The sequence below is a fragment of the Choloepus didactylus genome, chromosome 6 (genome assembly GCF_015220235.1).
Source record: "Choloepus didactylus isolate mChoDid1 chromosome 6, mChoDid1.pri, whole genome shotgun sequence".
Lineage (NCBI taxonomy): Eukaryota > Metazoa > Chordata > Mammalia > Pilosa > Megalonychidae > Choloepus > Choloepus didactylus.
In genome coordinates this window covers 87,474,755-87,497,781 of record NC_051312.1, presented here as the reverse complement: position 1 = coordinate 87,497,781, position 23,027 = coordinate 87,474,755, and the positions used below count along the sequence as shown (strand labels likewise).

The window sequence follows — 23,027 nt, the reverse complement described above, 5'->3', positions numbered from 1 at the left end:
TGGTGGGTACCCAAGTGGTTGTTATTCCATCCTCAGCACTTTTCTATCTGTTGGATTTCATTAACAATAATAAAAACAGCAACACAGTAGGCCACAGGTATTTGGGCAGAGCTGCCTTTGGGAGTGCCCTGAATTCTAGGCTTTTCCCTCCTAGAGATTCTTCTGCCTCAGTCCTGCTCTCTCAGTACTGTTTTGCTTACTGAGTGTATTCTCCGAGTAACTTTAAGATTGCTCCATCCTTCTAAGACAACCTCCCCTCCTTCTGACCTTGTCCACTCTGTTCCATCCATCCCTGCCTTCCACAAGTGCCTCCTGCTAACCTCTCCTGAGCTTACCTCCTTCATAAAACAAAACAAAACACAAAACCTTTGCCTCTGTATAGAGCTTTAGGTTTGAGGAGAAATGTACATTGCACTCTCATGACAATCCTATGAGATATGTGTGAATATCTACATTTTGCAGAAAAATAAAAGGACTTGCCTAAGGTCACACAGCTGGGGATGGTGGTGGGAAGTGTAGGAAGAAGGACTGGAAATCAGTTTTATCTGAATCTTTAGTCTCTGCAAACTGCATCTACTACCTCTTCAACCACACACTTTATTAAAAATTATTGTTGTAGATGCAGTCCCCAATCTTTGTCATCCCTTCTCAAATATTCCATCTTTGCTCCAATTAATTTTGAGAAGGGTTCTTTATCTAGGGCCTATTTTTAGAGTCCATGGAAAGAATTCAGGGGGTCTGTGATCTTGGATGGGAAAGTTATATATTTATATTAATTAACATGGGCAGAAATTTAGTCTTTCCTCCAATTTTGAATACAGGCAACAAACTGCAGTAATAATAGCAGTGCCACAGTCCCAGTGACTCTGTCATCAACAGAAATCATAGATGTTTTCATATCAAATTACAGTTGTTGCAGATATCTCAAAATATTGTTTGCACTCATTACTACTTTGAAATTACAGCAGTAATAAAACTGGCAATTAGATCTTGTTACTTAATTTGTTAATAAACATTTATATTATTATATCACATTTTAAAACATTTGTTAATTATATTGAATATAATTAATTTCTTTTCTAATCCCATGTATTTTTATGTTACATTATACATTTAAAAATCATTATGTTGAAAAGGGGTTCATAGGCTTCACCAGACTGCACAGCACAACAAAGGTCGAGATTCCCTGAGTTAAGTCTTCCTGAACTCGGGTGATGTTTCTGAGAGGTTGCTGCTCCCCACAGGCTCCACCAATGTCCGCTGCATTTCTCCTCATCCTTCGAGGTATAATTCAAGGGTCTCTTCTTCGGTAAACTTCCCCAGAGGAACTGGTCCAGAATGGAATTTGATGACTGGAGGGCCAGTGTGACCCTTTGCCTGCCCCACCATCACCACCCCATCTCATTTCTACCCCTGGGCAGCCATTGCAGGAGTTGCTGTGCAATTGGCAGAGCAAGGGGCTTGCTTTGCTGGTGATCCTTGATAGAGGAGGTTGGCAGGGCCAAGACAGAAGATGGAAGAGGGCCTTGGTGAAACTCTAGGTACAAGAGTTTTGATTGCCTTGGGGCTGAGGTGACTGTGGAGAGCGCAGGGCAGGGAAGAGAACTCCTTCTGAAAGGCATCTGGTGCTGTGCTGGAGCTTGAGGCTGAGCTAAGGGGAAATCTACGGGTCACAGGGGAACTGGACCAGAAGCATGGGGGTTATGCAGGGAACTGTTCTGTCTCTAGTTCTCCCTTAGACTGTAAGTTTCACGAGGGCAGGGACCTTATTGTTTGGCTCACCACTTAGAACCTCAGAACCAAGCACGGCATTTGGCAAATGGAGGGTATTGAGTACAAGTTTGAATGAATGAATGCATAAACGGATGTGAGATCATACTTGGTGGGGGGTGGGGTGTTTGTTAGGGCAGGAGGTCCTGTGCAATGTGACTTAATTAGTGTTCATTCACTAGACAAATATTACTGATTACTATGTGCCTGGCACTGTTCTAGCATTAAACAACAACAACGAAAGTATAGTTTACTGTAAGTAAAGTTTACTGTTCTAGCAAGAAACAAAATAAATAAAAATCTTGGTCCTCATGGAGCTTATAGTATCTTGAGGAGAATTTGCAGGTGGCAATACTGGGCTTACACTTGACCCCTTGGCCTGGGTTAGGTATCCCACTCTGGGCTCCCACAGCCCTTCCCTTTCTTCCACCATGGCACTGACTACACTGGGATGGGATGTAACTGTCTGTTTACCTGTCACTGTATTCCCCGAGACTATGAGCTCCTTGAGGACAAGATCATGTTCAGTTCAGCCATGGGCCTCTGAAACCAGCAAAGAACCTGGAGTCAGTACCTTATGCTGAATGAATGATGAATAAGTATCCAATGCTGCCCATCCCTTCCATGGGGGTCCACAGACCCCAGCCTGAGGAACCTCAGCTCTTCTGGGTATAGAAGCCCCTTTGTCCTTAACCCTTTTTTCTGGATGGCTTTCTCATGTTTGAGCTGAAGTGAAAATGATCTGCCCTCTCCCTCCTCCCTAACCTAACATCCAAATACTACTCACTCAGAACAAAACAAAACAAAACAGAACACTCTCCTGCTCTCTGGACTAGGTAAAATTATGAAACAACTAGATCAGATACTGCGTTTTCTACGAATTAATTCATTTCAACCCCATGAGGGAGATACTATTAGCTACATCTTACAATTAAGGACATGGAGGTCCAGGAAGGAGAAATGATTTTCCCAAGGTCACAGTCTGTAAGTGACTGAACTGGGATATGAACCCAGGTCTGTCCTCCCCATGTCTTTGTATGACAGTAGACTTCTTCAGACTACTTAGAAAGGTTGGCCGTCCCAGGAGACAAAGCAAGAACTAAAAATGCAATAAGAGTTAAAAAGAGAAAAGACAGATTCAAAGACAATGGTGGTAACATCAAGTTTCCATAGCTGCTATTAGAAATGACAAATTAAATGGAATTGGTAAACATTTACCAAAACAGGCCCCCTTTGAGTCTATTTGGAGGACTTAAAATATTTGCTGATTATTTGGGTTTCCAGCTTAATTGGTAGACTTTTTTAAGTATGACATTGAGTAGCTTTATGAAAAGGATCCTCCTAAACTTAAATGCCAATGCCTTCCCTCCAAATTCTCTCCTGGTTTTTGTCAATAATAACCATCACCTCTGTCAGCTCTTCATAGCATCAAAGCATAGATTACCTTAGTTAACTCTTTAATTGGCCCTGGGAGGTCTGCAAGGTCGGCCGCTTTACAGGTGAGGAAACAGGCACAAGAAGGGGAGTGAGTTGACTGAGAAGGCCCAGCTAGAAGGTGGCCAAGGCAGGATTTGAACTCAGGTCATCAAGGATCTTTCCTTACACTGCTGCTGCTGTACAGGAGCTTCGGTAGCTGGAATAGTTCATACAGATTCATCTGTGATTTACTTTTGTCCTTAACTTTATTAAATATGTACGATTTATTAAACCTCTACCCTGTGAGAAGCCCTGGGCTGGAGCGAGTGCTGGGTGATAGAGAGAAACCAGACCACCGTGGTCCCTTTCCTCAAGGGTACTAAATAGACAGTGACTATACAGTGTGAGCAGGGCTGTGGGAACCCAGAGCAGACCCCTAACCTAGCCAGTGTGTCAGGAGAAGCTTCCTGATGTCTGTAGTGGGTCTGGAAAGATAGGTAGGATGTAGCAATTTTATTCCTTTAATATTGGCTATTAAATTAAATATTAGGATGGGAATTTGATGCCCTTCTAGTGAACACTGGTAGTTTGTTATTAGCTTTCTAGCACTCTAACAAGTTGGCATAACAGGTTTATATAACAACCTTCAGCACAAATGGCAGTAACTTTATTTGCCCAGTGTTGAGGCATTTATAAAACATTTCCACACTCCTTGCCTCATTTGCTGTCACACAGAACTCTTTGAAGAATGCTTTGTTTATATTCATGTGATTTCTCTTAATTGTATTATATTTTAGCTAAATTGAAAAATTATATATAATTTTCCAAGATGATTGCAAAAGTTTAAAAATTAAATTAGATAACTTTGATACTTATAATCATTCACATTGTACTAATAGAGAATTACACTAAGAATTAAACCAGGCTTGGTTTCTAATTCTAATTGCCAATCCCTTCCTCTCTCTGGGCTTCAATTTCTGTTACTATAAAATGGGCGTGCGAAGATGTGTCAGTTTGGATATGTTATGTTCCCCACAAAAAGCCATGATCTTTAATCCAATCTGTGGGGGCAGATGTATTAGTGTTGATTAGGTTGGAATCTTTGGATTAGGTTGTTTCCATGGAGATGTGACCCACCCAACTGGGGGTAATACCTTTGATTAGATTATTTCTGTGGAGGTATGGCCTGCCCATTCAGTGTGGGTCTTGATTAGTTTAATGGAGCCCTATAAAAGCTCAGACAGAAGGAGCTCAGTGCTGCTGCAGCTTAGGTACACATTTTTGAGATGGCCACTGAAAGCAGACTTTTGCTGCTTCTTTGGAGATACTAGCTTAGAGTTTGCTCCAAGAAGCTGATGCAGAGACATTTTAGAGAATGCCATTTTGAAATGCAACCTGGGAGCAAGTGGATGCCAGCCATGTGCCTTCCAAGCTAACAGAGGTTTTCTGGACACCAATGGCCCTTCTTCAGTGATGATATACTCATGTTTACCTTGATTTGGACACTTTTATGGCTGGAGAACTCTAACTTTGTTACCAAATAATACCCGTTTATAAAAGCCAATCCATTTCTGGTATTTTGCATAACAGCAGCATTAGCAAACCAGAACAGAAGGAAATTTAGGATTAAGGATTTAATGAGATAGTGGATCTTAGGCACCAGCACAGTACCCAGCCCATTAAAGTTCAGTTCTCCTAATATGGCCTCTAATGTAACATAATTTTTCCTGTGATTCCAAAGCAATTCTTAAAATAATACTCCAGCCAAAACATGTGAGCCAAGTCTCCCAAAGGAATGCTTGCAGATGTGTATGTGTGTGTGTGTGTGTGTGTGTGTGTGTGTGTGTGTAGGGGGGTAGTATGCATGTGCATGAGAGCATCCTCAAAGCAATCTATTAACATAATTGGGGTTAACTCAAACATTCCACGGTTTGAGTTAATCAGATAGTAACAGGAAAAGAACCATGTTTTGATACTGTCATTTTGACCCTGAGTTTGTTCTGATGGAGTTGCAGAAAAAAAATTAGTGGTTAGAAATAAAATAATCAATACAAAATAAAACTGACAATAGCATAAACCACATGTGATAAATTTATTATGGATGGAAAAGAAACAGAATAATCCCATTTTTGTTGGTAACATTGAAAGTTGACCCCTGGGAAAATTCCACTAAGAAATAATCAACCCAAAATAACACCGACAATGGCTAAAAATTGCTCCCAGGAAAAGATGGACTTAGTGGAAATAATGACTAGCAAAGAAGTTTCATAATGACTGAAGCAATAATCACTAAAATTAGATAAAGACACACCTCCCTGACCAAGTTGGTGGTGTGACAAGCTTCAGGGCTCTGTCTATCTGCAGAGCTTTGGACAATTAGCAAGAAGTGGCAGAAATATCTTTCTCAAAGCTCTAGAAAACAGTTAAAGGATTGCAGTAACAGGGTGAGTGCCTGTTCAAGAAAAAGGCTGCTTAATAATTTGGGCAGAGAATAAAAATATATATGCAGGGCCCCCTGAGGAGCTAGGGGAAAATACGGAAGTGTTGGACTTCCTCACCTGGATTGTTGCTGATGTTCTCACAAACATTGAGGACTTACAGCTTGGTATGCCGAGCCCTCTATCTTGGGGCTTGCCCTTATGAATTTCGTTACTACAAAGGAGAGACTAAACCTGCTTATAATTGTGCCTAAGAGTCTCCCCCTGTGCCAGTTTGAATGTATTATGTCCCCCCAAATGCCATTATCTTTGATGTAATCTTGTGTGGGCAGATGTATTAGTGTTGATTAGACTGTGATTCTTTGAGTGTTTCCATGGAGCTGCAACACACCCAACTGTAGGTTATAACTCTGATTAGATAATTTCCATGGAGGTGTGAACCTGCCCATTCAGCATGGGCCTTGATTAGTTTACTAGAGCACTATACAAGCTCAGACAGAAGGAGCGAGCTTGCTTCAGCCAAGAGGGACACTTTGAGGAATGCACAGGAGCTGAGAGAGGAGCTGCAGCTTACAGAGCAACATTTTGGAGACAGCCTTTGAAAGCAGACTTCTGCTCCAGAGAAGCTAAGAGAAGACAAACACCCCAAGAGCAACCAAGAGTGACATTTTTGAGGAGCTGCAGCCTAGAGAGGAATGTCCTGGGAGAAAGCCATTTCGAAATCAGAACTCTGGAGCAGTCGCCAGCCACGTGCCTTCTCAGACAACAGAGGTTTTCCAGACCCCATTGGCCATCCTCCAGTGAAGGTACCCAATTGTTGGACACTTTATGGCCTTAAGAGTGTAATTTTGTAACCAAATAAACCCCCTTTATAAAGCCGATCCATTTCTGGTGTTTTGCGAAAAGGCAACATTAGCAAACTGGAATGTACCTCTTTGTTGCTGAGATGTGGCCCCCTCTCTCTAGCTAAGCTAGCTCAGCAGGTGAACTCACTGCCCTCCCTGCTATGTGGGACCTGACTCCCAGGGGTGTAAATCTCCCTGACAACGCAGGATGTGACTCCTGGGGATGAATCTGGACCTGGCATCATGGGACTGAAAACATCTTCTTGACCAAAAGGGGGATGGGAAAGGAAATGAAACATTTTCACTGGCTGAGAGATTTCAAATGGAGTCGAGAGGTCACTCTGGTGGACATTCTTACATACTATATAGATAACCGTTTTTGGTTTTAATGTACTGGAATAGCTAGAAGTAAATACCTGAAACTATCAAACTTCAACCCAGTAGCCTTGACTCTTGAAGACTATTGTATAACAATGTAGCTTACAAGGAGAAACAGTGTGATTGTGGAAACCTTGTGGATCATACTCCCTTTATCCAGTGTTCGGATGGATGAGTAGAAAAATGGGGACAAAACCTAAATGTAAAATAGGGTGGGATGGGGGGGGGATGATTTGGGTGTTCTTTTTTACTTTTATTTCTTATTCTTATTCTTTCTGGTGTAAGGGAAATGTTCAAAAATAGATTGGGGTGATAATGAATAACTATACAATGGTAATATGAACAGTTGATTGTACACCATGGATGAATGTATGGTATGTGAATATATCTCGATAAAACTGAATTTAATTTAAAAGAAAGGCTACTTAAAGAAGAAGGAGAAAAGAAACTAATTAAACAAGTAGAGAAAAAAAGAAAAACCAAAAAGAACAAAAAACATCACTAGCTCAACACAGAGCCTGCCCATGCTCCCAGTCTAGATCCCTGGTCCTGGTTCTGGAGGGAGCAGAGTAACCCTTATGTACATACTGGGAGCATATATGTATGGACTAATCTGTTTGTTGGTGGCCAGAGGGACACTCACTGTCCTGGATCTTGCCCTGCATTTAGAAGGTGGCTCTCAGAGCTCTCCTACAGAATGCACAGCAATAAAGTGGCTGACTGGGGCAAGAGATTCTTGGCTGTGGGACAGATAGTGTTGTGCTTGGGACCAAGAGGAGACGTGTAAATGGGGAAATTCCTAGGGCCAAACATGCATGCCCGAGACAAGACACATGTGCAGAAAGGACCAGGGAGATCCTTACACTTAGGCTTGGAGCTATTCTCTAAACTCATTGTATCAATAAGCCCTGAAGGAGAGCACTTGAACAGGTCAATCTGTGAAGATTAGGAAAGGTGTTTTCTGTTTTTCTTTTTAAAATTTTTTTTCTGTTAGCTCCTGGCATTCAAGGAAAGCTCTATCATAATACTAACTGGATACAAGCTTAAGGAACAGATGCTTCAGAGTCTAAATCCCAGCAATAGACACATTAAAATATCAAATTGTCTAGGTTTCAACAAAAGATTACAAGACATACAAAGAAACAGGAAGAGAAGGCATATACCAAGGATAAATTAAAGCATTGGCAACCATCAAGGAGGAGGACCAGACCTGGGACATACCAGACAAAGACATTAAACAAAAAAGTCTTAAAGATGCTCAAAGTGCTAAAAGAAAATATGGACAAAGACCTAAAGGAAATTAGTAAAACAACTGATAGGCACAAAGAGAATATCAATAGAGAAATGGAAATTATGATAAAGGAACCAAACAGCTGAAGCCCACAATAACAGACATTAAAAATTCCCTAGAGGGGTTCAATAACAATTGGAGCTGGCAGAAGAAATAATCTGTGAACTTGAAGATAAGACAATCCAGTCTGAAGAGCAGAAGGAAGAATCAAGAAAAGTGAAGAGAGCCTGAGGAACCTGTGGGACACCGTCAAACACACCAATATCTGCATTGTGGGGGTTCTCAGAAGAAGAAAGAGAGAAAGGGGCAGAGAGAATATTCAAAGAAATAATGGCAGAAACTTCCCAAATTGTACGACAGATATGATGTACACGCTGAAGACGCTCCATGAAATCCAGAAAGGATAAACCCAAATAGACTCATGTCGCACCATGTTATAATCAAACTGTCAAATGCCAAAGACAGAGAATTCTGAAAGCCACAAGACAGAAGCAGTGTGTCACGTACAAGGGAGCCTCAATATGATTAAGTGCTGATTTCTCATCAGAAACCCTGAAGGTAAGAAGGCAGTGGGATGACATATTTAAAGTGCTGAAAGCAAAAAATCGCCAACAAGAATTCTCTCTCTGGCAAAACTCTTTCAAAAATGAGGGACAGTTTGAGACATTCCCAGATAAACAAATCTGAGGGAGTGTGTCACCACTAGACCGGCTCCATAAGAGATGCTGAAGAGAGTTCTACAGGTTGAAAGGAAAGGACAATAGACAACAGATGGATGCCACAAGAAAAAACAAACATCTCTGGTAAGGGTAATGACAGGGTAAATATAAATGCCAATAGTATTGTATTTTTGGCTTCTAACTCCACTTTTTAATTCCTACAGGATCTAAATGGCAAATGCAAAAAATGTAATGAAAAGTCAATGGTTTTGGACTCTTAATGTATAAACATGTAATTTGTGAAAAGAACTCTTAAAGGTGGGGGGATGGAGAGTATAGGAACATGGTTCATATATGCTATTAAAATTAAGTAGGTATCAAGGCAAACGAGGTTGCTATAGATTTAAGATGTGAATTTTATGTCCCACAAAGAAATATCAGAGAATATGCAACTCACAGACACAGAAGTATAGTACAGGTCATCAGGGGTGGGGGTGAGGGCACTGGATTAAAGTAAAATGAGTGTTGGATTTCTGTTTGGGGTGAAGGGAAAGTTCTAGTAATGATGGTGGTGAGGGTACTGCAACATTGTGAATGTGATTAATCACACTGAATAGTATGCTTGGGAGGGTATGGGGTGGGAAGATTTGTGTTGTACATATGTTTCCGAAATTTAAAAACAATGAAATAAAGATAAAGTACAGATATAATGACAATTAAATGCAATACATGATCCTGGATGGGATCTAAGAATGAAGGAGAAAAAGCACAAAAGGATATTACTGGGACATAAGGAAAAACTGCAATATAGAATTTAAGCTTCATACTAAGTTAAACTTCTTGAACTTGATAACTGCACTTAAAGTGATTACATAAGTGGTTATCTTAGTTTGTAGGGAATGTACATGGAAGTGTTATGTGTTGAAGGAGTACGAAGTGTGTAACCGGCTCTCACATGTTCCGAAGGTAAGAGATAGATAGACAGATAGATAGATAGATATGTGATAGAATGACACAGCAAAGATGGCAAAATGTTAAAATTGGTGGATCTGGGTATCTGAGAGAGTGGAGATAAGCTGGAGTCCTCTGTATGGGGTTTGTATTATTTTTGCAACTGTCCTGAAGTTTGAAATTATTTCAAAATAAAAAATAAAAAAATCTAAAAAAATTCGATAAAGACAATAATTGTCTGATGAATAGAGTCATTCTTGTATAATTTAGAGAGAACATATATCTTGATGAAAATTCAATATAAAAAAATATAAAGTTTGAACTTGCTTAACTTTCTATAGAAAATTTGTCAAGGAATTAAACTGGTTTCAAGTTGTTAATTTCTTAATTACTTTCTTAATGGAATTCGTTAATGTTGCTATAATTCTGAGTAAAAAGTTTACATGCCTTGACTTGGCAGAGATTTGGAGAGATAATTCTAAAATTAGAAAAAGGGTCTGGACAATAAGTGGTACTTTACAGTCTTCCAAGCACTTTCATACCTATTGTCTTACTGGAAATCATTCCTTCCTTTTTATAGATGTGGATGTTGAAGTTCAGAAAAGTTAAGACTTAGTCAAACTCTCCCAGCATTTTCATGGCAAGGTCTGATTTATGTAGTTCATAAAGCTTCCTCATTCCTATTCCTCTAATTCAGATACTGTTTTATTCCCTGGGCAGATCAGCACCCTTCTAATTTTGACCTCCCAGGCCCCACTTTCTCTGCTGGGAAAAGTGGGAAAAAGGAGGAGAAATAGAGTCAGGGTTTAGAAGAGAAGATGGTCAATACCACACTTAGATAGGGGAAGGGACTTGTCCATCACACAACACTCTTCTAACTATGCTCAGAAAAGGAAGCAGAGGGGTTAGGATTTTAAGGCTGGAAGAATAGGATGAAAAAAGAGTCAGGCAGTTTGAAAAAGACAGTGCCTGATGTATTTGGGTAAAATAAGTCCTGAGGGTAGGAGAGTAAATGGAGTGAGGTGGGACAAAGCTGGAGAGATAGGCTGCTGTAGGATGGGCTCAGTTATCTTCTAGGTAATCTGGACTTTCTCCTGTAGGTCCCTGGGTTCCCTAGTGGTCTGGGTAGTGGAGCTCGAATATCCTGGTGTTCCTCGCAGACCAGCAAGAAATACATATAAAATTGAAAACACTGTAATTGAATATGTGATTTATGCTAAATCAGAGATCATCTGATACTTTATTCTAGGAAATATGCACACACAGGTGCCAGAAGGAAAATTCTCCCTACTAACTTAATTTTCTTTTGAACATATTGACCACCATTATTTGTTTCAATAGTGGAACTGTTGAGCTCACAGAAAAACCAGACAGGCATAGACCTGGAACATTGCTGATGATAACAGAAAACTTTTAGGCAGTAAAGATTTTGCTTTAGATTTTGAAAGTATATTTTTTCAAACTAGACTTACAGCTTAAAAAAAAAAATGAGCCCCTTTTAAACAATTCCGACAACATGAAAATAAAAATTACTTGAAATCTGACACCTTCCCTCCAAGACAATCACCCATAATATTTTGGGGAACCTCTTTCCTGAACTCTATGTTTATAGAATATTGTTTCAAACTTTGCATCAATTGGACCCTTCTAAATATACTAGTTTGTAATCAATTTTCCCTTGAGAGTAAATTGTGAATAAACTTTTCATATCAATAAATAGATCTATACCATCATTTTTAATGGCTGCTTAGTACTTCAGTGTATGTATATATCGTAATTTAACCCTACTGCTGGACATTTACATTTGCTCCCCTACAGTCAACAACCTCAAATAACAATTTTGTCCAATCATTTTTCCAAATTGTTCGATTTTCTTTTTAAGGTAAATTCTTAAAAGTAATGGAGCTGGGTCAAGAAGTATACCCTTTTTGCATTTGGATTCAAATTGCGGTATCGTCCTAAGATTTGCCGGGGGATCAAGTGAGGAAACTTGGTGTGAGACATGTCAACCGGATGACGAGGAGAGTAAAGACTCACAGGTCATCTAGCCCATCTGGGCCTGTCCTCGGTAGGATGACATATTTCTTCCCTTTTTCCTCTTTTTCACTTCGTTTTCTTAACATGGAGGAAGAAATAAGAACTGCATCTCCCAGCATTTCGCAGTGGCCACACTTCTTGGGAACTGTAGTATCTGATCTGAGAAAGACCCGGAAGGCGGGCCTGAGGCTGCGGGGAATTCTGGGAAATGTAGTCCGGCGGGCGGCCGTAAATATACGTGTTTGTGCGTGCGGTGGTGGATATCGGGGGATGGGGAGGGGCGTTGTGTGGACATGTCGCGAGGCTCGCCATTTGGATATGCGGTTGTGAGACAACCTGACATCCTTCACGTGTCCTCTTTGCGTTTATAAAAGTTGCCCGCGGGTGGCTGACTTTATTCTATTGTCCGTGACCAGAGCAGCAGTAGCAGCGGGCCGCGCGCGGGTTGAGCAGGGCATGCCGGGAGTTGTGGTCCTAGCGCGCTGAGACCGTGGGACGTGTCGCGGCGCCGCGCCTGCTCCTCCTTCCCCGCCCTTCTCAGCGGTCCCCCGCCCCCTCCCTCCGCCTCCGCCTCTCTCGCCCGCAGCCGAGCGTCCCCTCCCCCCACCCGTCGGGCTGCTCGGCGGCTACTGCAGAGGATTCAGTGCCGAGTCGCTGAGGAGGAGGCTCCAGGTCCCTGCGCGCCATCCGCCACCCTACTGGACACGGGCGAGGGAGCGAGAGCGTCGCCGCTGCAGCCGCCAGAAAGGACAAGGGCATCGCCGTGTCTGCCGCCGCCGCCTCTGTTTTCGCCTGCAGCCGCTCGCTGGTGAGGAGATACCCCCTCCCCCCTTCCCGGGTCCGCTCGTACGGAACCGGGGCGGGTGATACTGGGGAGAATGAGAATGGGGGCTGCAGAGCCCCCGGGCGGGTTGGGGGGAGGGGGCTGAGGTCGCGTTGGAACGGCGGGCCGGCCGGGGAGACTTGTCCAGGCGCGGACTGGGGGTGGGGTGGGGGTGGGACCCAAGCAGGGTTTGGGGGGGGGCGACGAGGGAGGGGGACTTTTAATGGGGAGTGACCCGAGTTGGGATAGGAGCGTAGAGGTTGGATGGCGGGGATTGGATGGGGTGGAATTTGGGATGGCTTTGGGGCGAGGTGGGAGATGAGACTGGAGTGGGGTGGCCTTTAATGGGGGAGGGGACTGAATGAAGGTGGTGGATTTGGGGTTGGCCTGGAACAGTTGACAGCTTGGGGTCCGAGCCGGGATGGGAGTAGGGAGATTTCAACAGAGAGTGGGATGTATAGGGTTGGAACGGGACCCTATAGGGTGTTAATTCAGGAGGGGGGAATCTAGGATGGACCAGGAGTAGGCTGATGGAGGTGGTAGGAGCTGGGGCTAAGGGGCTTGGCATGGGTTGAGACCTGAGCCTGAAGTGGGCATTTGCCATCTGGGGGTGGTGGAATTTGTGAAGACTTATGGAATAGCAGGGCTTGGGATAGAGCAGAGGAGATGGAATTTGGGTTTTCCTGGGGTGGGCTGATGGATGTTGGAATAGGAGCCGATAGGGGTAGGACTTTCAATAAGAGGAGTGTAATGGTGAACTGGCAGGAGGGGAAATTGGAAGTTAGGTCCAAAATAGACTGGCAGGTTTTGAGATTGGAGGGGGGCATAGTGGGTTGGAAGTTAGGGTGATTCTTGAACCACTGGAAGGGGCATGATGGCTCCCTGGGTGCAGGATCCAGGCAGAGGGCACTTAGCAAGAGGCTGGGCTGGACTCACTGAAAGAATAGTGGCAGGTGGTAAGCAGGGTTGTGGAATGATATGTTGAAGAAAATGTCCCTTAGCCAAGATGGAAGAGGGAGTTTTGAAGAAGAAATGTCTGAGACAAGCTGGTAGGACTGGAGAGGTGGTTGATGATGGTGAGGTGGCAGAGGGGAAATTTAAGGAGTGGAAGACCTGGAGTTCTGGGAATAGATGGGTCAGAGAAGATGGAGAGGGGCAGTGAGCAGTGCTGGGAAGAGGTGGGTTAGGTGATTCTGGAGAAGAAGGTCTGAAATGCCCTCCAAGAGACACAAGAGGGTTAGGGGTTGGAATACTTAAATGGACATCTTTGGTGGCTGTGGTTGGACAAGAGGCTATATCAGAGGTTTGTTAAAAGGGACTTTGCAGGGGACAGAGAAGGTGCATTAAAGACTTTTCTGGAGGACCTCTTAAAATGGTAATTTGATCTTTTTGTTTGTTTTATTTATATTAGTACCATATTTGGAAATGAAGTCAACTCAGAGGGTGAAGTTGAGAGGGGTTTCTGTTAGGGTAGAATTAAGGAAGAGAGGGTGTTTTCTTTCTGTTATTTATATATCACAAAAAGAAAGTTGGGAGAAAAAACCCACTCCCAAACTAAAGGTGGGTGAAGATGAAAATGGAATGTGATAGGTATCTTTCTGTATGATATCTCTGCCTTCTCTTTCCCCCCTCCCCTGGTGCACTTAAAAACTAGTCCTGGAATTTGAAATTTAAATAGATTTGATGAAATTGAGGTTGTTAGGGGAGCATCCCTTGCTTGAGAACTGAGGAGTGAGACTGAAAAATATGAGACCGGATTTATTCTCTAGTCAGACAACGTGCATGTATATGGAAAGAAAGAGCTTAGGTCTTTTTTTCCCCCCTTTTAAAATTGATTGCTTGAGGACTCCCATTTATTGGTGTCCTGGTTTGCAAGGCAATTAGGCCCATCATTGTATTGCAAGCTGATAATCCTGGGATGAGTCTTGGCACCACTGCTTTATGTAAACAGAAAGAAGACTGGAAATATGGAAGTGTCATAAATATTCATTGGTAAGATGGTTTGGTAGTGGTGGAGTTTTTTATTTGATTCTCTTGACATTACTTGATAAGATTTAAAATAATTGGCTGTAGATTGAGTTTGCTTCTAAAAGAATTCAGGTGATCAGAATTTTGTCAGATGTAGCTAAATAAGCATAGGGAGTCATTTTTATTTTGTTTTTTAGGGGATGGTGTTGATGTAGGCACATTGCATTAACTATAAAAACAATATCTCCATCTGTTCATCAGAAATTTGATTTAAAGCTTAGTGATATGTTCATTCCCATTGTTAAATAGTGATGGAAGGTGGAGTGGGGTAGGAAAGGAGGAAGCATCTTTAGAGAAACAGTTTTCTGGCTGTAATCACATTAACTATATGTTAAGTTTGAGGTGGCTATTGATTAGAGCTCAGACTAAGAAAAAATGGGGAAGGATATAAAGAGGATAAAATTGGCACTAATTGGATCAAAATAATTCTTTTTGTTTTTGTTCAAGCTTCAGAATTCAGCTAGCAAACAAACCATTTACCTTGGCTTTCGCAATTGAGCACATAAAAATATCCAATATTTAGAATTTTTTTTTGGTTCCAAAATGGATATAATGATGTAAGGTTGGACTTACTCTTGAAATTCAAAGTGTTGTTATGAGGAAGCTTTCTGTGTTACAATAAAAATCAGGTTTGAGCAGTTACCTGTAATTTGATGAGAGTATAACTAATGAAAGCAATTCTCCTCATAACTTTACTCTGGGGTCCAGACATTGCTCTTGTGGATCTATAGGCTTAATCTAGAGGTGGGATGGTAATATTAAAGCCATAGCTTTTGAAAGCTCAAAATGAAAAGTAATCATCCAGGGGAAATGTTTTGGTGGATTTTTTTTTTTCAGAGCTGTGGTCACATGTGCAGTAGAAATGTGTATAATTAATATCTTTACCTCCTTTGATCCTCCAGGTATTGTGGTGAGAAGGGGAGAGCAGGTGGAGTAGACAGGTAGACAGTTGTCTTGGTAGAAAGAATAGCCCATGGACTTTAGGAGTCAAAAGTCCTGGGTTTAAATCCCAGCTCTAACACTTAATAACTGAGTGATTTCAGTAAAGTCATTAAAAGTCTTTCATACTTCACAAGGCTGTCAAGAGGAACAAATCAGCTCAAGAATATGAAACTGTTTTACATCCTGAAAACAGTGTATATATATGAAATATTTGCTCAGTATTTATTTATTTATTTAATGTCTGCTCTGTGCCAAGGGAAATGAAAGTGAACAAAAAACAGTTTTCAAGGAGCTTTCAGTGTTGTGGGAGACACAGACAATTTAAATATAGTGTGAGAAGTGAGGCAAAAATAATGTGAAAACCACAATAAGAGATCATTTCACACCTACCAGAATGGCCACTATTAAAAAAAAACAGAAAACTACAAGAATTGGAGAGGATGTGGAGAAAGAGGAACACTCATTCACTGCTGGTGGAAACATAAAATGGTGCAGTCACTGTGGAAGACAGTTTGGCGGTTCCTCAGAAAGCTATGTATAGAATTGGCATATGATCCAGGAATCCCGCTACTAGGTATATAACCAGAAGAACTGAAAGCAGGGATGTGAATAGACATTTGCACACTGATGTTCACAGCGGCATTATTCACAGTTGCCAAAAGATGGAAGCAACCCAAGTGTCCAGCACCTGCTGAATGGGTAAACAAAATGGGGTATATATACAATGGAATATTATTCAGCTGTGAGAAGGAATGAAGTCCTGATGCATGCAACAACAGGGATGAACCTGGAGGACATTATGTTGAGTAAAATAAGCTAGACACAAAAGCACAAATATTGTATGATCTCACTAATATGAACTAAGTATAATAAGCAAACTGATAAAGTTAGAATCTAGAATATAGGTTACCAGGAGATAGAACAGGGGTAGAGAATGGGGAGCTGGTGTTTAATTTGTACAGAATTTCTATTTAGGTTGGTTGTAAATGTTTGGTGATGGTAGCACATTACTATAAATATAATTAACAGCACTGAATTGTATGTGTGAATGTGAATGAAAGGGGTAGTTTTAGGTCATGTGTGTTACTAGAAGGAAAGCTAGAGGTTAAAACATGGGACTGTATAATATAGTGAACCCTGTGGTGGGCAATGTCTGTGGTGAATAGTCCAAATAGAGTAATGTTCTTCTAGAACTATAATAAATGTACATCACTATTACAAGATGTTACTGATAGGGTGTTATATGGGAAGAATACACCTAATGCAAACTATAGATGACAGTTAACACTACTATTTTAATATTCTTTAAATATAAATGAATCAATGGAGACAGAATTAGATTAATGGTTATATAGGGCTGGGAAAAGACAGGATTTGAGAGGTGACTGCTAAGGGATACGAGGTTTTTCTTTTTGGGATAATGAAAATGTTCTAAAATTGACTGTGGTGATGAATGCACAACTGTGATTATACTAAAAGCCATGATTGTACAGCTTGGATGGATTGTATGGTATGAGAATATATCTCAGTAAAACTGCTTAAAAAATAATGTGGTGGTTAAGAATATGGATTCTAAAGTCTGTCCACCACTTACTACTAGTTGTGTGACCTTGGACAAAATTTGTCTCATCTGTTAAATGGAGATAATAAAACTAATCTCATAGGGTTGCTTTGATGATTAAACAAAATAATCCATTAAAGCATTTAACACAGTGTAGTTATATAATACACATTAAAAATGTTACTTTGCTGCCATTATTATTAGAGGTGTATGCAGAGACTAGGATGTGAAGAGCCAGGTTTGCTCTACCAATGAGTTCTTCATATTATGATGTTCTGTTATTAATTTTTCTATTATTTATTAAGGAGGTATTTTGTATTATTATGATCTCACAATTTATCTGCATATTTGCTTGTTTGTACTGTAGTATAGAAACTTTAAACAGTAAAGCACTAGACAGATGTTAGCTGTTAGTTTCCTCAACCATAAAATAAGAGAAAATACTATACTCTGAGAGATTAAATAACTTGCTTAAGGTTACATAGCCAGGAAGTGGAAGAGTCTGGGTTGCCGCCCAGAAATTCTGATTCCTCAAAAAGATTCCTCTTCTTTTTAAATTGTGGAATAAGCCATATGTATAAAAATATGCATATAACATAAAGCTACAATTTAAATTATAGTAACAAATTGAAGACCTGTGTACTCACTACTCAGTTTAACAAAAAAGATTACTAGTATCTTTGAAGTCTATTGTGAAGCCCTCCCTGTTGAACCTCCCTCGGTCCCTCCTTCATAGGTGAACAACCACTGTTCTAAATTTTATGTCATCATTCCTTTGCTTTTCTGTAAAGTTTTACCAAATACGTGCATATCCCTAAACAATGTAATTTTTACCTTTGCAACTACATAAATGGAATCATAGTGTAGGTATTCCTTTGTGACTTGCTTTTTTTCTTGCTACATTGTTCTTATTTTTTAACTCTAAAAGAGTTTTTTTTCCCATCATTAAAATAAGATATGCTCATGGTAGAAATTGGAAAGTACAAAAAGTAAAAGGAAGCAAAATTATCATCTTTGGTCTCATTACCCAGCAGCACTTTCAGTTAACATATAGAAGCATATACTGAAAGATATGAATAGTCCAGGTAGCCAGAGGAGGAAGCCAGCTTGCATTTATGGATGACCAGTTTACCTAGATGTGGCTCAGTCATACTTGGAAATAGGAATGGAAGGGGATAGTAGCAGCCTTTCTGAGCTCTGAAAGAGCACTGTTTTGGAGTGTTTTTCTAATTTGCAAGAGTTCCTTATAAACTGGATACTAATTCCGGGTTATACCCATCTTGGAGCTTCATGTCATGTTTTGGCAAGTCATTTAATTCTTTTGGTCAGAGTTTTTGTGCATCTGTCTCTTTGCAGAAAGGCAGCCTAGTACTTGGTCTTCGTCTGATTGTGCAGGAAAGTCTGTCATCTGGTGTACTATGAATAGGAAATCCAGTTACATATATCAGAAGCGCGGCGACTTAGACTTCAAGAATTTTGTGTGTGAGGGACTTGAAATCTAATTTATTAATAACCTGTGCTTCAGTTTACTTAGTAAAATGGGTGCAAATGAGACAATAAATATGAAATGCTTTTTAAATTGTAAAGGATTGTATAAATGTTAGTTGCTGTTTTTTTTTTTTCAATCCTAGCTTCCAAAACTGAAATCAGGGCATCCCAGAAAGAGGTAAAAAGCTTGTCATATTTGGTTTATTGCCTTTCTAAAGGGTTCGTCTTTCAGTAGAGAGAGGGAATAGTACAAATATAAGAAACTTGAAACTTGAAGATTGTTGGATATAGAATGGAGAAGTTGCTAGAGGATTTTCTCCTAGTGAATCTGTGGAACCTGGCTCCACATTTACTGTTTTGACTAGCTCAAATGAAACAAATAAGGCTGAATTGAAATGGAGAGTGCACTGTTTGCTGTCCCTTAGCCTGACAAAAACACTCATTTCCCTCTTAGTTTTCTACCTGTAACTTATTACAGAGATAGGGAGAAGGATTGTTTGTACATACATAGAAGGGTGATAATATGTCACCATTGGGTTGATGTGAGGATTAAATGAGGTAATAAGGGCAAAATACCTGGAACACTAATTGGCCCATACACTTGATATGGTAGCTATTACCATTATTATTTTTATTTTTATTTTACTTATGAATTATTTAAAGCTAGTGTTTCCTCCAGGGCTTTATCTCTCCTCACTCAATTTACATTTAGAATATGAAACTGGTGTGACATATTCTGCATGGGAGAGCAGGGAAGAGAGAGGTGCTTAGGGGAGTTAATGCTTGAACTGACACCTGAAAGATATGTGGATGTGCATGGGAAGGAGAGTCTAAGAATGGTTTGTGATGTCAACAGGACAGTCCTTCTTAATTGTTGCCTCCCAGTGGACAAACTAGGGCTTAGTTTGTACCTCTCTTTAAGGACTTTCTCGCGTGTGTACCCTACTGTAAAACCAAATAAGCCACTCCCCCAAATATAATACTATCTTGCTCTTTTTCTTTCCATATGCTGTGCCTTCTACCTGGAAAGCCCTCTCCCCACTGAATTCCTTAAGCCTTACTTTATTCGCTGGATGAGCCTGCACTAATGAACATAGTTCATGGTTTTTGCTTTTCCCAGTTTGTTGCTTAACAGGAAGAGATTTTTGAAACTGTTGAAACTAGCTGATATTTAAGGAGAGATCTTTATTTTTGCCTTCCCAGTAAATGTTGATATTTCTTAGGGTTGACTTCTTGGCTTAATGTACTTTTTTAGATTCTTTCTTTGAACAGTCTTGCCTAGTCTATTGGTTTTAACTGCCACCTATGTACTGATGCCCCCTAAATCTCTATCTCCAGCCAGGGCTCTCTCCTGAGCTACAGGCTTGTATATTTCACTGGCCACCCACAAGGCATCCATTCCAGTGATCCTCTCCTTTTATTTATCCTTTCGGCTTAGGTACATCTCCCTCAAGAAACCTCTCAGAACCCCTAAATGCTCCATTTTGTGCCCTGGGAGCATCCAGTGTATACTTTTGTCCCAGTACAGAACTTGCCCTGTTTGGGGAAATTTGACAGTTTCTGTCTGTTCCTTTGCTTAACTGTGAACTTCTTGAGGGCAGGGATTATGCCTTAACCATTTTTATATAGTCTTAGCTCCTGGTGGGTGCCCTGCAAGTACTGAGCTATTAGTTTTGTTTTGTTTTATTTTTAATTTTAAACTTTTAACTTTGGAATACTTGCAAACTTACAAGAACTTATAAAAATAATACAATCCTTATACTGAGAACTCCAAAATACCCCTTTCCCCCCAGATACCCAGATCCACCAATTTTAACATTTTGTCACCTTTGCTGTATTTTTCTATTTGTTCATTACTATAGCAATCCATCTGTCTATCCATGTTTGTCTGTCTATTTATTGATCCATTTTCTCAACACTTTAGTGTGGGTTGTGTACATCATTCGCTTTGAACACTTAATACGGACGCACATATCCTAAAAACAAGGATATTCACTTATGTATCTACTTTATTTGCAGTTATTAGAGGTCAAGAAATTTAATATTCATACAAAACTTAGTCTATTTCAATTTTTTCGTATGTCCCAATAACATCATTTTGAGCCTTTCCTCTCTTGATAGATCCCATCCAGGATCATGCCATTAACTGTCATCATCTCTTTTTTTTTTTTTTTTTAATTGTTGGAACATATATACAACATAAATTTTCCCATTGCAACTACTCCCACACATAACATTTATTGAGGTTAATAGCATTTGCTATGTTGTGGTCCCTCACCACATTCCATTACTGTAAGTTTCCCAATTCCCAAACAGAAACCCTATACTCATTTTACATTAATCCCCATTCCCCTTTCCCCCCACATGTACTCTTTCTTAATTTCTGTCCCTGTAAACTTGCATATTCTCCACATTTTCTTTGTAGTTACCATGGGGCTTAATTTAACATCACAAATTTGTAACAGTCTTGTTTGCTTTGATGCCAACTTAACTTTAATACTGTACACAAATTATGTGATATTTTATGTGGTTCTTGTCACAGATTACATGTTTATACGTTATGAATCCAAAACCACTGAAATATCATTATATTTCATGCATTTGCCATTTAGATCCTATAGGAAGAAAAAATGGAGTTACAAACTAAAAATACAATACTATTGGCATTTATATTTACCCTGTCATTACCCTTACCAGAGATCTTTGTTTCTTCATGTGGCATCCATTTGTTGTCTATTGTCCTTTCCTTTCAACCTGTAGAACTCTCTTCTTTCCTTTCAACCTGTAGAAATCTGATGACACGCTCTCTCAGATTTATTTATCTGGAAATGTCTAAAACTGTCCCTCATTTTTGAAAAGACAATTTTTCCAGAGAGAGAATTCTTGGTTGGCGATTTTTTGCTTTCAGCACTTTAAATATGTCATCCCACTGCCTTCTTACCTTCAGGGTTTCTGATGAGAAATCAGCACTTAATCATATTGAGGCTCCCTTGTACGTGACACATTGCTTCTATCTTGTGGCTTTCAGAATTCTCTCTTTATCTTTGGCATTTGACAGTCTGATTATAACATGGTGTGACATGAGTCTTATTTGGGTTTATCCTTTCTGGAGTTGATTGAGCACCTTTGATGTGTACATTCATGTCTGTCTGTCAATTTGGGAAGTTTTCTGCCCTTATTTCTTTGAATATTCTCTCTGCCCCTTTCTCTCTTCTTCTTCTGAGATCTACCCCCCCCCCCATGCAGATATTGGTATGTTTGATGGTGTCCCATAGGTTCCTCAGGCTCTCTACTTTTCTTCATTCTTTCTTCCTTCTGCTCTTCAGACTGGATTGTTTTATCCTCAAATTCACAGATTATTTCTTCTGCCAGCTCTAATTGTTATTGAACCCTTCCAGGGAATTTTTAATGTCTATTACTGTGGGCTTCAGCTCTGTTTGCTTCCTTTGCATAATTTCCATCTCTCTATGATGTTCCCTTGTGCTCATCTGTTGTTTTCCTGATTTCCTTTAATTCTTTGTCCGTGTTTTCTTTTAGCTCTTTGAACATATTTAGGACTTTTTTTTTTTTTTTCCTTTTAGTCTTTGGAATTTCCCAGGTTTGATCCTCCTCATTAATGATTTCTAATGCTTTAATCTTATCCTTTGCATGGGCCATCTCTCCTGTTTCTTTATATGTTTTGCAATCTTTTGTTGAAACCTAGACGATTTGATATTTTAATGTCTTATTGCTGGGATTTAGACTCTGAGGCATCTGTTCCTTAAGCTTGTATCCAGTTAGTGTTATGACAGTTTTCCTTGAATGTCAGGAGCTAGCAAGAAAAAAAAGGGGAAAGAAGAAAACACTTTTCCCTGTTTTTGCAGATTGACCTGTATGAGTGCTCTCCTTAACTTAAGAGTTTATCCATACAGTAAGTTTAGAAAATAGCTCCAAGCCTAAGTGTAGGGCCTCCCTGGTCTTTTCTGAACATGTCTTGTCTTGGGCATGCATGCTTGGTTCTAGGAATTTCCCCCATTTACATGGATACGACTGTCACCTCTTCTCTAGGATGTTCCCATTTCCTCATGCTCCTGGGCACAGCCTTTTATATTCTGTAGTCAGCAGTCTCTTGATGGAAGGAGTCACTTGACTACTGTCCCATAGCATTCTGTAGGAGAGCTCTGTGGGCCGCCTTCTACAAGCAGAGCAAGTTCTGGAATGAAGAGTTCATCAACCACCACCAAACAGATTGGGGAAGACATACGTGCTCCCAGTATGTGCACAAGGGTTACTCTGCTCCCTCTGGACCCAGAATCAGCACTGGGAGTGTGCTTGCACTGAGCCAGTGAGGGGTGGGGGAGGGGCCAGTAGCTATTTTATTGCTTTTAATTAAACTTTTTCTTGATTCAGCGCTCATCCTG

The 23,027-nt window shown here is 40.3% G+C and overlaps 1 protein-coding gene across 9 annotated transcripts in view; it reads left to right on the top strand.

Annotated features, from left to right (window-relative positions):
- The window catches only part of FAM168A (family with sequence similarity 168 member A), a 263,583-nt gene that overhangs the window by 32,712 nt on the left and 207,844 nt on the right, over positions 1 to 23,027 (top strand). For 6 of the 9 annotated variants that reach the window (XM_037840574.1, XM_037840572.1, XM_037840565.1 and 3 more), the window contains 2 exons: positions 11,631 to 11,816; positions 12,372 to 12,593. The gene's annotated coding sequence lies outside the window, so the exon portion shown is untranslated. Of the gene's footprint in view, positions 1 to 9,714; positions 9,764 to 11,630; positions 11,817 to 12,371; positions 12,594 to 23,027 lie in introns of those variants that run through there. The other 3 variants (XM_037840576.1, XM_037840569.1, XM_037840568.1) reach the window with 2 other exon arrangements.